The 13,059-nt window shown below is 40.4% G+C and overlaps 1 long non-coding RNA gene across 1 annotated transcript; it reads left to right on the forward strand.

Annotated features, from left to right (window-relative positions):
- Nucleotides 1-1,578: 1,578 nt before the first annotated feature.
- LOC125615601 lies at nt 1,579-9,963 on the forward strand. Its single transcript, XR_007346258.1, has 3 exons — nt 1,579-1,696; nt 4,646-4,812; nt 8,474-9,963. It is a non-coding gene; the product is annotated as an uncharacterized LOC125615601 (long non-coding RNA).
- The last annotated feature ends 3,096 nt before the right edge of the window (nt 9,964-13,059 follow it).

A 13,059-nucleotide genomic window follows, 5' to 3' on the forward strand; every position in this document is an offset into this window, starting at 1 on the left:
TCTAGCTTAAGCTCTTTTAGCCCCTAAACTTCTGCCAAGTGGTTAGCAGTTTATGAAAAATAACTTAGTACAGAGGATGAGACTTTAACAAACCTACCAATGAATCACTTTGTTATATGAATAATTACCTTCAATGACATCAATTTTGTTTGCTGAGCCATTTTAAAAACAAAAATTCATGTACTTACAAGTCTGATCACCACGAAGTTAAACATCTCACATGTCCTGTTCTATTATTGCCAATGTCCACACTCTGATGGCACACCTGGCAAAGTGTTTTGGTCCTTGTTGTAGTCTGGGGAGACGAGGACATGTAGAGGATGTGTGGTTTGGACATTCTGAGCCAGATATGGAGAAAACCTCAAATAACCAATGGAACTTCTCCTTGGAGAAGGGGTTCTTCTCCTCAAGGATCCCAGGAAGGCACATTCCAGCCACAAATAAATTCACATGACATATCTGAGAAATGCTCATTGGTAGGTTTGGCTAACTGAAAATTTGGGGTAGGATAAAAATAATGATGATGATGAAGAGGATGACAGATGCCAAAGTGGTCAACTGGGGGGCTAAATTAGTAGTTGAACTTGATTTGACACTAGGGAACCATTGAAGTGTGTTCAAGGGATAGACGATGTGTGGATTCATAAGGTACACTCAGGCACTCTCCTGCATAAGCTCAGGTGCCTTTTCCGTACCCTCTGGGTATCACCTTGAGGGCAAAATGCCCCTGGTCTAAGTGTCTTTCTTTAGCAATCTTGAGAGGGTCTTTCAATGCGTTTATGAAGTCATCAAACAAGAAGTTAATCAAGCCAAGTGTGGTGGCGCACGCCTATAATCTCATCAGCTCTAGAGGCTGAGGCAGGAGGATAGCAAGTTCAAAGCCAGCCTCAACTTAGTGTGGTCCTAAACAACTCAGCAAGACCCTGTCTCTAAATAAAATATAATAAAGAGCTGGGGATGTTGCTCAGTGGTTATGCATTCCTGGGTTCAGTCTCTGGTACCAAAAGAAAGAAGAAAGAAATTAATCAAAAAGTAATGCTACATTATGAATTAATCTACATTATGAGATGATCCATATACAGCTTGTCAAAGCAATGAATCTAAGTATGTAAATAATGTGCTGAAAATAGTATACAGACCTGCCAGTATGAGTTTGAGCCTTTCTTACTAAATTTGCAAAACAAATAGGACAAACTGGTGTTACTAGGATTCACATCCATGACTTCCTTTTAAGAAAAAGCCTTTGTTCCAGAAGTACCAAATTCTTCTTTCATCTTTCTCAATTAGATGATTTGGTGATGTTTATGGGTATCTAACTGGCCTACATTCCACACTCATCCACAATGAGTGCATTATTTTCTTGCATTGGAGATACAATAGGATATAATTCATTTAATCAATTCCCAATTGAGCTTGCAACTTCTCCAAGTTGAGTAAACAAAGAGTCTTCTCCAACTACAATCCTACACCCCAGCCCCTGAGCAAATCTGGACAACGCTGGCATTTAATTAGATGTGTTCTTTTCCAATGAGCACCCTGCAAAACCAGCTGCCCCAGCTCCACGTGACTGCCTAGTGAACAACTTCCTTTTTGAGCAGAACTGCTGTGGTGCAGAGGGTTATATACTTCATGATTTTGAAGGACATAGCCAAGGGTTCACATGGAGCGAGAGAATGCACAGGTTGCAGGCCACTTGGTAAGTCTCTGTACAACTCAGAAATCCTTGATTCTTTGCTTACTTTCTGGGTCACATGCTCAAATTCCTCCCTGGCCATGCATCTTGTTTGGCTTTTGGCCTTCTGTGGACCCTTCACATATTATTGGCTTGCAAACAGTATCATAAGATCAGACTAGCAGCAGCACTATGCAGAATGCATGGGGCCTGCAAATGGAGCTTCCCAGTCCAGGAATGAAGCAATTCGGACTTGAGCTACAAAGCTGGAGTGGGAGGCCTGGAAAGAAAGAAATAGATGGTAGTACTCCAGGAGGTATATATGGTTATTCTATCTTCATGTATTTTTTTAATTGTACAATTACAGAAGGTATGTGTTAATTGCATTAGCCCATATCAAGATTGTCTTTTTTATTTCTTTCCCCTTTTCTAACTGGATGAATAGTTTTAAAAGACTCCTCTGTTCTTGAAAGTTAAAGGATACATTTCCTAAGGAAATAGGAGCTCAAGATTTTTGCTAGTAATGTAGGAGTCCACTCTCAGGAAAGTATTGGGTTGCTGGAAAGTGGTCACGGAGTTGGGTTCTTCATAATCGAAGTCCTTCTGTAATTACAGAAAAAGATACTTTGAAACCCAGCTACTGAGTGTGTCTTGGGTTAACCACGTTCCAAGGGACTCCAACCAACACAGAAAGTCGAGGTCATGCGGTTAGTGGGGCTTCCATCTTCTCTGGTGTTTCCAGTTAGATCTTTGGCAGGCAGTTTCTGTCTATATGTAAGTCACTTGTTGAACTGTTGTGAATAAGTTGAAAGGAAGTAAAGAAATAAAACATTTTTTTAAAAGAATGACTTTTTCAGTGTAACAATTTTAGAAAAATAATATATTTCTTTGGCTTCCCATTTAATTCGTCCTATTACAAAATTCCAAAGGAAAGTAGAGCTTCTCAGAGTCCATAGGCAACGTATCCACATTATGGAATCAGTTTTACTGAATTAGGATGAGAAGAAAATGCTAATGGGAACAAGGATTTTGATAAAGTGAATAAAGATGAGTTTGGAGGTGGGTAGTTAGTAGGAGAGATCAGAAATTAGAAGGAAAAAAAGAATGCAGCTATTCAGATAATAAACCTATAGAAGAACAAACTTATACAAAGAGAGAAATATCTATATGTGCAAATATGATTGTGATGGAAAGTGGGTTTCATTTCTGTTCTGAAAAGAATGATATGAACCAGTGATGAGTATGGCCAGTTTTTAATTGATGCAAAATGTGATTCTAAAAATTTAGGATGCACTCACTGGACACACACTGAGGAATTAATATATACTAAAACAATTTAATGTATTCTTAATTCTTAAGTTTATCATACTCTATATTAATTTTCCTGGATTTAGTAACAAAAAGAATTTGGAGGAAAAAATGAGTTTGAGATACTTTTAAGTTGGCATATATGACAAAAACAGTCCACCATAACATTTTAGCAAATACAAAGTTTGATCATGCCAATTTGAAGACAGACATTATGTTGTAGTTGGACTGGAGCCTCTCAGTTCTCACTTCAGGAACCTCCAAAGACAAAGCAAAATTTTAATCTTTCTCCCTTCACACCTCATGCACCTCTGTTCCTGATGTTGTCACATTGTTCTTTCAAGATTGGCCTGTAAAGATAACCACTTCCTTCATTACTAAATTCTGTTTTAAATTTCAAGTCTTCGACTTTTCAAATCCAACATTTCTACATCCAAAATGAATTTCCCATTTGTTTTCCTTAGAGAATTTCATGGGATTCTACTTTTTTTTAAAAAAATGCATTTGTCTTACAGGATTAAATCATATTAAACTGTATTTAAAAGTTCACACTTTAATGTGCTAAAGATGTAATGTGAAAACTCAGTTCTAGATCATGCCACTCTTCATGCCGAACACTCTAAACAACACTTCGCTGTTGATGCAAGAACAACCTTTAAAGCCTGCTTTCATTGGTTGGAGCTTTTGCTTGGAATAAGGCATTTTAGTTTTCATGAAATATAGCCTGCCCCCATTTAAAATGGAAATGCAAAGCAGGCATAGCTTTCTACAGAACATCTCAAGTCTCCAAATTTGCAGCTTCAAGTTAGAGTTGTCACAGAGACCTTACTGATCGCCCTAGATAATTATTTCTAAGATGATGTTGTGCCTGAAAGAACACTGGCCATTTACAGTTGCAAAGACCATTTTTTCAGCGTTAATGAATAAGGGCCATTTCGGGTCCTTTCTCCTTTCAGCTGATCGTTTGTTCCCTACAGTGATTCAGTCCCTTTTCCTTCCTTTCTACAACACACACAATCAGATCTCAAATGCAAAACTTTCTCCTGCACAGTTGGAAGGGCTAAGTTTGAAGATGCAGAAAATATGGCAGAAGGAGGTAACTCAGAAGTCCAATGAAGGAGCAGCATACAAGGATTTCAGGGGACTGAAAACCCGTTTTCCTCAAATGTGTTCTAGTTCATGTTCAAGTGAGCTCCCCATGCACTCTTCCCTCAAGCCCTGCCAAGCATCTGACAAATAAGGTCCAAATGTCTTGCTTGGATTTACATGAGGAGTGCGGGAGTCCAAGAACCCCTTCGGCTGTACCACTGTAGAGGCACAAGTCATTGGACCATTGTGATGTTTCTGCCTATCTAGAGACCATGGTTCCAATAGCCTTTAGTGATCCACCTTTGAACAGTAAAATCTTGATTTTACTATTTTTCATGCCTTCCTCAAAGAAAGAGAGAGAAGAAAGGAAATTCACACTTAGTCTTCATCACAACCCCCTATAAAACTGGGATCACAGCCATCGTGGCAGCAAAACATTTTTGCACCTTCCCCTCCCCACAGCAGACTCAAGAGGTCATTCTACAGCCACGCCCTAGGAACTACGCTTACAGATGCATCATGCATCGATACCATGTGCCTCAAACTAATAGCTTCTTGTTCTTTATTCCTCCAAAGGCCTGTGCTGCTCCTTCCTGGTAATGAAACGTGGGCCACAGGACTGACCTAAGCTCTCAAAGCCTTCATTTCCTGAAGTCTAGATGCACCAAGCAATTCTTTGCTAATTCTCATACTTACTCTCAGGACAAAAAAAGATCAAAATCATCTATGAAGAGTGAAACCAGGTGAACATTTTCTTTCTCTTCCCTAGATCTTCCCTTAGGACCAGTGAGCTGGAGGCCTGGCTTTCCCATCTGCTGGGAAGGATGGAATGGGAGGAGCTCACTGCATGTGATATTTTTTCTCTTTCTTAGCTCCTGCCTCTTCTAATGGTGTGCTGGTGAGCTTTGAACAACCAGCTCTAGCAGGGGTTGGGAGGGAGGAGAGCCTGATGTGTAGCTCATGCCAACATCTGAGGTGTAAATATTTTCTTTGCAGTTGATCTCAAGCTACCAATTTGACGTGGCTCAGAAAATTCCTGAAATTTTAATAACCAGTTCTTGAAAATTGGTACAAACAAGCATCAATATGCCACTGCTTCTTACCATTCATAAAACACAGTCTTAATAGTATCTATTCAATATAATTTGGTTCTTTGAAATTTCAGATTCCCAATTCCCAATTCAAGGTCTTTTCTAAAAGGGCTTTCAAAAGGTAAGTAGTACATCTATCATACATAATGCAATAGTTCTGCAAGAGTTTGAGGCAGTACCTTTATATTCCTACAGTTAAATCACTGAAAATTCACACTAAATAGGATTTTTAAATGAAACTACAAATAGTCTGTGTTAATTTTTGCTCTGTCACTATAATAAATATCTGAGACAATCAACATATAAAGAGAAGAGGTTTATTTTGGCTTCCAGTTCTTGAGCTTTTAGTCCATGATTGGCTGCCCCTGTTGCTTTGGGCATGAGTGTGAGGCAGTGCAGAACTGCTCACCAGATGGCTGGAAAGCAAAAGAGAGGAAGAGGAAGGGGCTGGGATCCTGCAACCACTGTCCCCCAACCCCAGCCCCAAGGAGGCCCACCCTCAATGATCTAAAGAGTTCCCACTACACCCGATTCTTAAAAGTTCCACCAACTCCTAATAGTTCACCCATAAAAATTAAATTAACTGTGAAACCAGATCTTGTTCTTCCAAAGTCTTTAACACCTGGGACTTTCTGGGAACACTTCTCCAAACATTGCAGACGAGGCTTTATTGCCAAATGAGCTGACACCAGGGCAGGCTTCATCACAAAGGATTTAAGAAAACATCTTCCCATTTGCAGGATCTTGTGTTGAGGATAAAGATTGTGACTGTGGTTGTGTAGAGTACCCTCTTAGCAGAGCATGTGTTTGCATTTTTCCATGGTTCAAAAGAAGTCAGGTGGTCCTGCAGCCATAAAAGAAGGAAACCAAAATAGAAAGATTAAGGTGTATGATTCACGTAGGATGTACTGACACTGGCACTTGGTACTTACGGGGCAGTTTTGGGGTTACGAATTTGGCTCCAAATTCCTACACTACTCCTTACTGATTCTAAAATCTTGACCATAGAAAACAAAATGGGGGTTATCAGATACTGAGAGGGTGTAGGGAGAGAGGGTGTACAGGGAGACAAGGATGGTTAATGGGTTCAGGGGTACAGTTGGACCAGAGGACTAACTTCCAATGTCCTATAGCACAACCATTAACTGAATATTTCAAAATAACTAAAGGATTTCAAATGTTTCCAACACAAAGAAATGATAAATGTCTGAGATGATAGATATGCCAACTGCCTTGATCTGTTACATGTTGTATACATGTGTTGAAATGCCATAAATATGTATAATAACTGTATCAATTAAAAATTAAAATATAGTTTAAAACCATGTATAGTGGCAGCTTTAAACTATAATCCCAGCAGCTCAGGTGACTGAGGCAGGAGGATCGCAAGTTCAAGTTCAGCTTCAGCAATTTAGCAAGGCCCTAAGCAACTTAGCAAGACCTTGTCTCAGATAAAAAAAAAAAGGGATGTGGCTCAGGGGTTGAGTACCCCTGGGTTCAATTCCTGATACCAATTGTATACCAATGTGTGTGTGTGTGTGTGTGTGTGTGTGTGTGTGTAGATAGTTTCAAAAAAGACCTTGGCCACTTATACCTAAGTTCAGTAAGCCTCTCATTTGTAAAATGGAGAAAGTACCCCTAGTTGTGAGGATTAAATAAGGTAATGCAAGCAGAGTGCTTAATGTAGAGTTGGGACATTGTTGAAAGCCAGTAGCAATCAGTACCTGGAAGAACAAGGGAACATGCTTGGGGCCTCTGCCACCAGTTCACTGGTTAAAAATGGTTTCACAGTTAATTTAATTTTTATGGGTGAACATAGTCTTCTTTTCCCTACTCACTGCATTCTTTTATTCTAGTATCCTTGGACTTGAATTCTTAGAAAAGAGCAAAGTATTTTCTCTCAGTATTTTCCTAGACAACTGAATATATGTTTTTAAGAAATAAGGAAGAGGAGGAGGAAGAAGAGGAAGAGGAGAGAGCAATGATTCCTTCTGTTTTGGTCTGAAAATTTACCCCAAAACAACTGGGAATGAAAGGCAAGGAGCAACCTGGAGATTCAGGAGGATTTGGCTTAAAAGGATGTTTTTGTTTGGTCAAAAAGGTGTTTAAAGTCCTTTGAATTCACTTGCCTCCAGGTGTGCACCGCACCCTGACAGCTCTGAACTGCTGAACAAATATTTTTACAGGGCTGCCTTCTGAAAGCATTTAAGTTTGAGATGTCCCATTTAAAGGCACTGCTCACAGTGTGAGTGTAGGGAGATGTTACTGATGTTTAAGGTGGCAACCTCCTCATGCAAGACTATCTCAGTCATGTAAAAAGGTGAGTAACCCTGGCACCCCATCACTAGATACCAGTACTCTTCCTTCCATAGTTACAACCCAAAGCACCCACCCTTACACATCCAAGTGAATCTAGGGGGTGTTGTATTATTCCTACAGAAAACTTCCAAACATGATTATTTTTTGAGCAATAAAGTTGAAAGTAACTTCTTCCCTCAATACATCCAATAAAGAAAAGAGCTAAAAAAAAAAAAAAAAAAACCTACTAAATTTCAAAATCTTCTAAATGTGTACCCTAATACTTTAATATCCACTTCATAAAAAGCTAATTGTGAAGCAAAGGTATAAACTGTCCACAATGCTTTATTTTAATAGAATATAATTTAGGATGTTATCTATTACAAAGACGTTCAGGCTATCTGCATAATATTGAATTTTGCTTATGTCCCCAATGTGTATTGACACTAAGTTTAAAGTTTAAATTCTAGGATTTTTTCCTCAAATGTCAATATTTGTAAAGCATATTACACACACATCTCACTTTAGCATGTGGGTCAACATCAAGATAGGCAATTAGAAGAAATGGTGGAAAGATACCCTTGACCATGAGTTGTTGAAGTTTCTCCTTCTCGAATGTCTATGATAATTGCCTAGATTTTTTTTTTTTTTTGCATCTTGGGGCCTTTTTCCTTTTTCTTGCCCTGGAGATCTGATGTGCCCACTGTACCAGTCTGAGAATGTTTGGGATAATCCTCCACCATGTATATCATCCTTGACAGATGAAGAATTTGCACTTGCCTTTGAACCAGGCCTTCACCCAGGAGGTGATTCATGATGGAGAGTTCAGGTGCTCTTGTTGCAGGTCAGCAGCAGGTAATTTGAATATCTCAGAATTTTCGGATGGTTTTAAATTCCCTACTTACTTTTAGGTCCAACTCGGCTAGATAATAATAAACAGGAACATTTCTCATGGTATCTTTCACTCTTTGAGGTTAGTACAGCTTCCTAATTTTAAAAATCTTCTGGCTCATAGGCTTTGGAGAAAGAAGTACCAGCTCCAGTACAGATCCTGATGGTCATTTCTGGATGCAGAGAATTTGAAGAAACCCATCATCCCACCTGCTTGCATCCCTGGTCATCTGTCTACATGAGACTGTCATAGGTCACTTCCCTTACCCTAAGCTTGCTAACATGGCCAGGATAGTCTATAGTTCTTTGTTTTGTTTTGTTTTTGATTTTGTTCTTTTCAAGCTCACAAATCCAAATTTAAAATTAAAACTTTTTCTTTTTTTTTTTTTTAAAGGAAAAAAAAAAGTTAAACTCCACCTGGGTTTTTCCTCTGGGACTCCTATAATCCAGTAGACATGATTTTTGTGATCTTGTATAATCATAAATTCAGTACAGTCACCATCAACATCATAAAAGTTATCAACATAAGTCGTAAAATTAAAGCAGGGCGTGATGGACCCATCAAACTCTGTAAGCTTTGCAAACATTGACTCCCATGTGTGCATGGACTGGAGACCCGGGAGTGAGACGCCATAGGAGCCCACGCCACTATACTGGTTTCCATTAGAAACAGCTGTGTTAGTGAGCGGCCTTGAGAACTGAGGGCCTAGCTCTGTGCTTGTGTCCTACGCTGCCCCTAGAGCTGTGAGGCAAGTCATTGAACTTTCTGGAATCTCTGTGACCTTAGGCATTATGGTGTCTACCTGACTGGCTCTGTCTAAGGAAACAATATCATGCTTTAGAAGATGTTTAATAATCTCAAAAAGCAAAAATGCTTCTTTTACAGATGTCTAGTTGGGAGACCCAATCTGTCTTGAGAGGGAGAAGTTTGAAGAACAGGCCAGGCCTGGGCCTGTTGCCCTCAGACCCTTCTTGCCTTCTCCTGCTCAGTCTCCCAGGGTTGCAGGGCTGGGGAGGGGGCTATGGGCTTTCTTCCCAGTCTCTTAGCAGAGTTCCATCAATGATCGTACCAGGATTGGATACTGAAGGGAGGGCAAAAATTGTATTTTTCCTCCTCTCTGTCAGGGTCTGTGGCAACGGCTATTTCTCCAGCTCCAGCGGTTTCATCTCTAACACCCCTCCCCTGGCCCTCCATCTAGGGGTGGTGGTGGCATTTTGCTGTATTTAACTTCTGGGCTGCTTCACCCACTGTCTCCTTTTGAATTCTTGGTTCTTCCTTCATGTTTACAGGCAGTTCACTGCATTAAAACACTTCTTTTATAAATACCTTAAATGTTTTCTGTTTCCCTTTTTTTGACCTTAACACAGAAAACTTCTCATCAAAAGAATTTTCCTAATACTAGATATGACCTTACTTAGAAAGCTCTGGAACTGAGTTCTTCTCCTTAAAGGGGAGTGTAGCATGTTACCAACATGCAATGCTACATAATAGTATTTTCAGAGCTCTGTACTCTGTCCTTCATCCATTCATCCATCCATCTGCCTGTCTATCTTTAAAAGTCTACTGTGGGCTGGGGTTGTGGCTTAGTGGTAGAGCATTGGCCTGGCATGTGTAAGGCACTAGGTTTAATCCTTAGCACCACATAATAACAAATAAATTAAATAAAGGTACTGTGTTCATCTATAACCAAAAAAAAAAAAATTTTTTTAAGTCTACTGTGTTCAATGCTGCGCTAAATGCAGGGCACACATGGTTTAACTAGACCTTCAGTGAGTCAGGCCAAGGGATTCCAAGCAGACCACACTCTGGTGATCTGAAGGGCAGAGTGTACCTAATGGGGAACCAGGAGTGGCAACGTGAGTTAGGTGCCCAGTCATGCTTTATGCACAGATTCAATCAAAGAGCTTCTTGTTCTTCTTTCCACTTCTTATCTCCACCTCATTACTGAACTAAGGTGACAGGAAGAGGAGTGGGCTCGACAGGAAATATAACCACTCCATAGATACCACAGCTCCATGGTTCAGAATTGTCCTCTGCCCAAGGGAAACTGCCGGCATGGGGTGAAGTCTGCAGTGAGGCCGACATAGTACGTGACCAGCATTTGTCTCCCCTTCTGATTAGTGTGGCGTTGTAGGTCACCTTGTTATCTGGTTGTCTAGGTAACCATAGATGGTAGCCCCAATCTTTAGGGACGAGCAAATGTGTCTTTGTGCCTGGGTGTGCCTTCCTACATCCCCATGGGTGGAACTAAACTCACCTGTTCCTTTATAATATTACCCCTTGCCCTGTTTGGGATAGAATGTTCCATGGAAACCCCCTTTGTGTGTCCCCTTCTCTTACTCTGTCCTTGGGTGTGGCCTTCCTAGATGTCAGTCAACCTGCTGACAGCAGACATCATGAAGCTAGACTCAGCCCCCTGAAACCTGACCCCTTGCCTCATTTGAATGGCTTCTCCTCAATAAAAGGGGTCAGCATGCTCTCTCTCTCTCTCTCTCTCTCTCTCTCTCTCTCTCTCTCTCTTTCTGCGGACCCTTAAGGTCAAAGGAGCCCTCACAGCGCCCCCAAAGAAAAAGGTATTTCTGTCTCTTATGTGGTTATTTCGCGCAGCCCAGTTCCCCTGGAGTGACCCCTAAGTGTTTAAGTCGCTGGAAACTCCAAGTGAGTAGTCTTTTCATGGCATCCCTCTACCCCTCCAATGGCTTTACTCTAAGTCACTGTATCCTGAAGAGAGGGAAACCCCAGTTTTCTTTCCTTCCTCTCCAAGGTGCCCCCAAACCCTGACCCTCAGGCATGAATACACTCACCAAGTAGCTTCTCTGAAGCATGTCACAGGATTGACAAGAGACCATAAATGTGGTGCAGTCATCTATCTTGACCCCAAAGGATACATTCCAAAACCCCCAGCAGATACCTGAAACTGTGGAGAGTACTGAATCCTGTATATACCTTGACTTTTTTCCTCTACAAACGAACCTATGATAATGTTTAATATATAAAGTAGGCATAGTAAGGCAACAACAATAAAAACTAATAATAATATAGAAGAATTATAGCAATATACCATAATAAAATTACTAACATTAATACTCTTGCCCTTTGGGACAATTACTGAGTAAATTTATGGCTAATTGGAGACAAATATTGTGATATTGCAATAGATGTGCTGATAGACAAAACAGCTAGTAGGAGGTAATGTATACAGTGTGGATGCATTAGACAAGAGACGATTCACATCACAAGTGGAATGAAGAAGAGTAATGAGAAATTTTCATCATGCTACTCAGAATGGTGCACAATTTATAAATTATGAATTGTCTCTGGAATTTTCCATTTGATATTTTCAGATTGTTGTTGATCTCTGGTAAAGCAAAACTATGGAAGCAAAACTGTGTGGATAAGGGAGACTGATGTGCTATTGGACAAAACATGCTGTACCAAGTGAAGTGTTTCTGCCCCATGTCTATAACTAATAACAGTATAAAGAGATAGAGATATGATTTGTGTGAACTCCAGATTCTGGAGAAAGTCTTAATTAAGACTCTTCAGCCTCAGTTTCCTGTCAATGAAAGACAGTTAGAACCTGTCCTGTCAAGCCCACAAGGTCATCCCAAGACCTACTGCAAAGATGTTTTGAAGATGGCAAGTTTCAGTCCCAGTGCAAATTTGCCGTAGTAAACATATTCTAAGCATAACCCACTCCAAAGTCAGTTTGGGAAATAAAATAGAACATAAGCTCCACTTTTTGTGTACAAAACCTTGCACAAAAAAAAATATATATATATATATAATTTTTAACCATATACCTATATAAAGGCAAATAAAAGGGGGGAAATTCAATAACAATAGTAACATTTATGTAGGTTTTATTAGGTGTTGGGTATTCTCCTAAGCCTTTTACGCACATTGTCTTATTTAAATCATACACAGCAACTCTCAGAGGAGGTAGGCGCTATTATCATCAATCCCATTTCACAGGTGAGGGAAATGAGACCCAGAAAAGTTAAATAACTCCCTGGCCCCATGCTAGCGACTGGTAAACTGAAAGTCGAATTGAAGGAGAGCGCAGTGGCACTAGACCATGGGCAAACCCGGTAAGGCCACTTAATGGGAGGTGTTAAGAAATGACTTCACCTTTGATTGAAGTCATAATTTTACTGCCGAGTCGGTGCCTTTACACCGGTATCTCAAAGGTTATTCTTTGTCCCCTTTTTTCACTTTTACTTTCTCTAAGCAAAGGTCGTTTGGTACACCGACTGAGGCGATGAGGGTAATGATGCCTGAAAACCAGTGAGCTTCCCCCTCTTTTTGACATTGCTATTACCCCAGAGAGCTTTTGTATAAAACTCGAGTGTTGATTTAAAGTGATTATTTAAAAAATAAATAAATAAATAAAATAAAGTGATTATTTTCATATTATTTTAAAGAACTCATGTAGGAAATGATCACGTCCCGGGAAAGCTAAACCTGAAGATCTCGGCAATTGGAGAAAAGTGATGTGTCTGCGAAAACAGTAGCAGAGATTTCAAAAAAACTCTCTTTCCCCAGAGGCTGTAATTTGACTGCTCTCTTTGGCACAGCTCCAGAGACGAGGCCAAGGGCTTAATCGCTCTTTCTCTTTCTCGTCCCCCTCTTCCGCCCCACCTTGCCGGCCCACAGCGCGCCGGGGAGGCGGGACGACCCGCAGCTCGCGGCCGGCGGAGGAGCTGCGT

Source organism: Marmota marmota, unplaced genomic scaffold (assembly GCF_001458135.2).
Source record: "Marmota marmota marmota unplaced genomic scaffold, marMar, whole genome shotgun sequence".
Taxonomy (NCBI): Eukaryota; Metazoa; Chordata; class Mammalia; order Rodentia; family Sciuridae; genus Marmota; species Marmota marmota.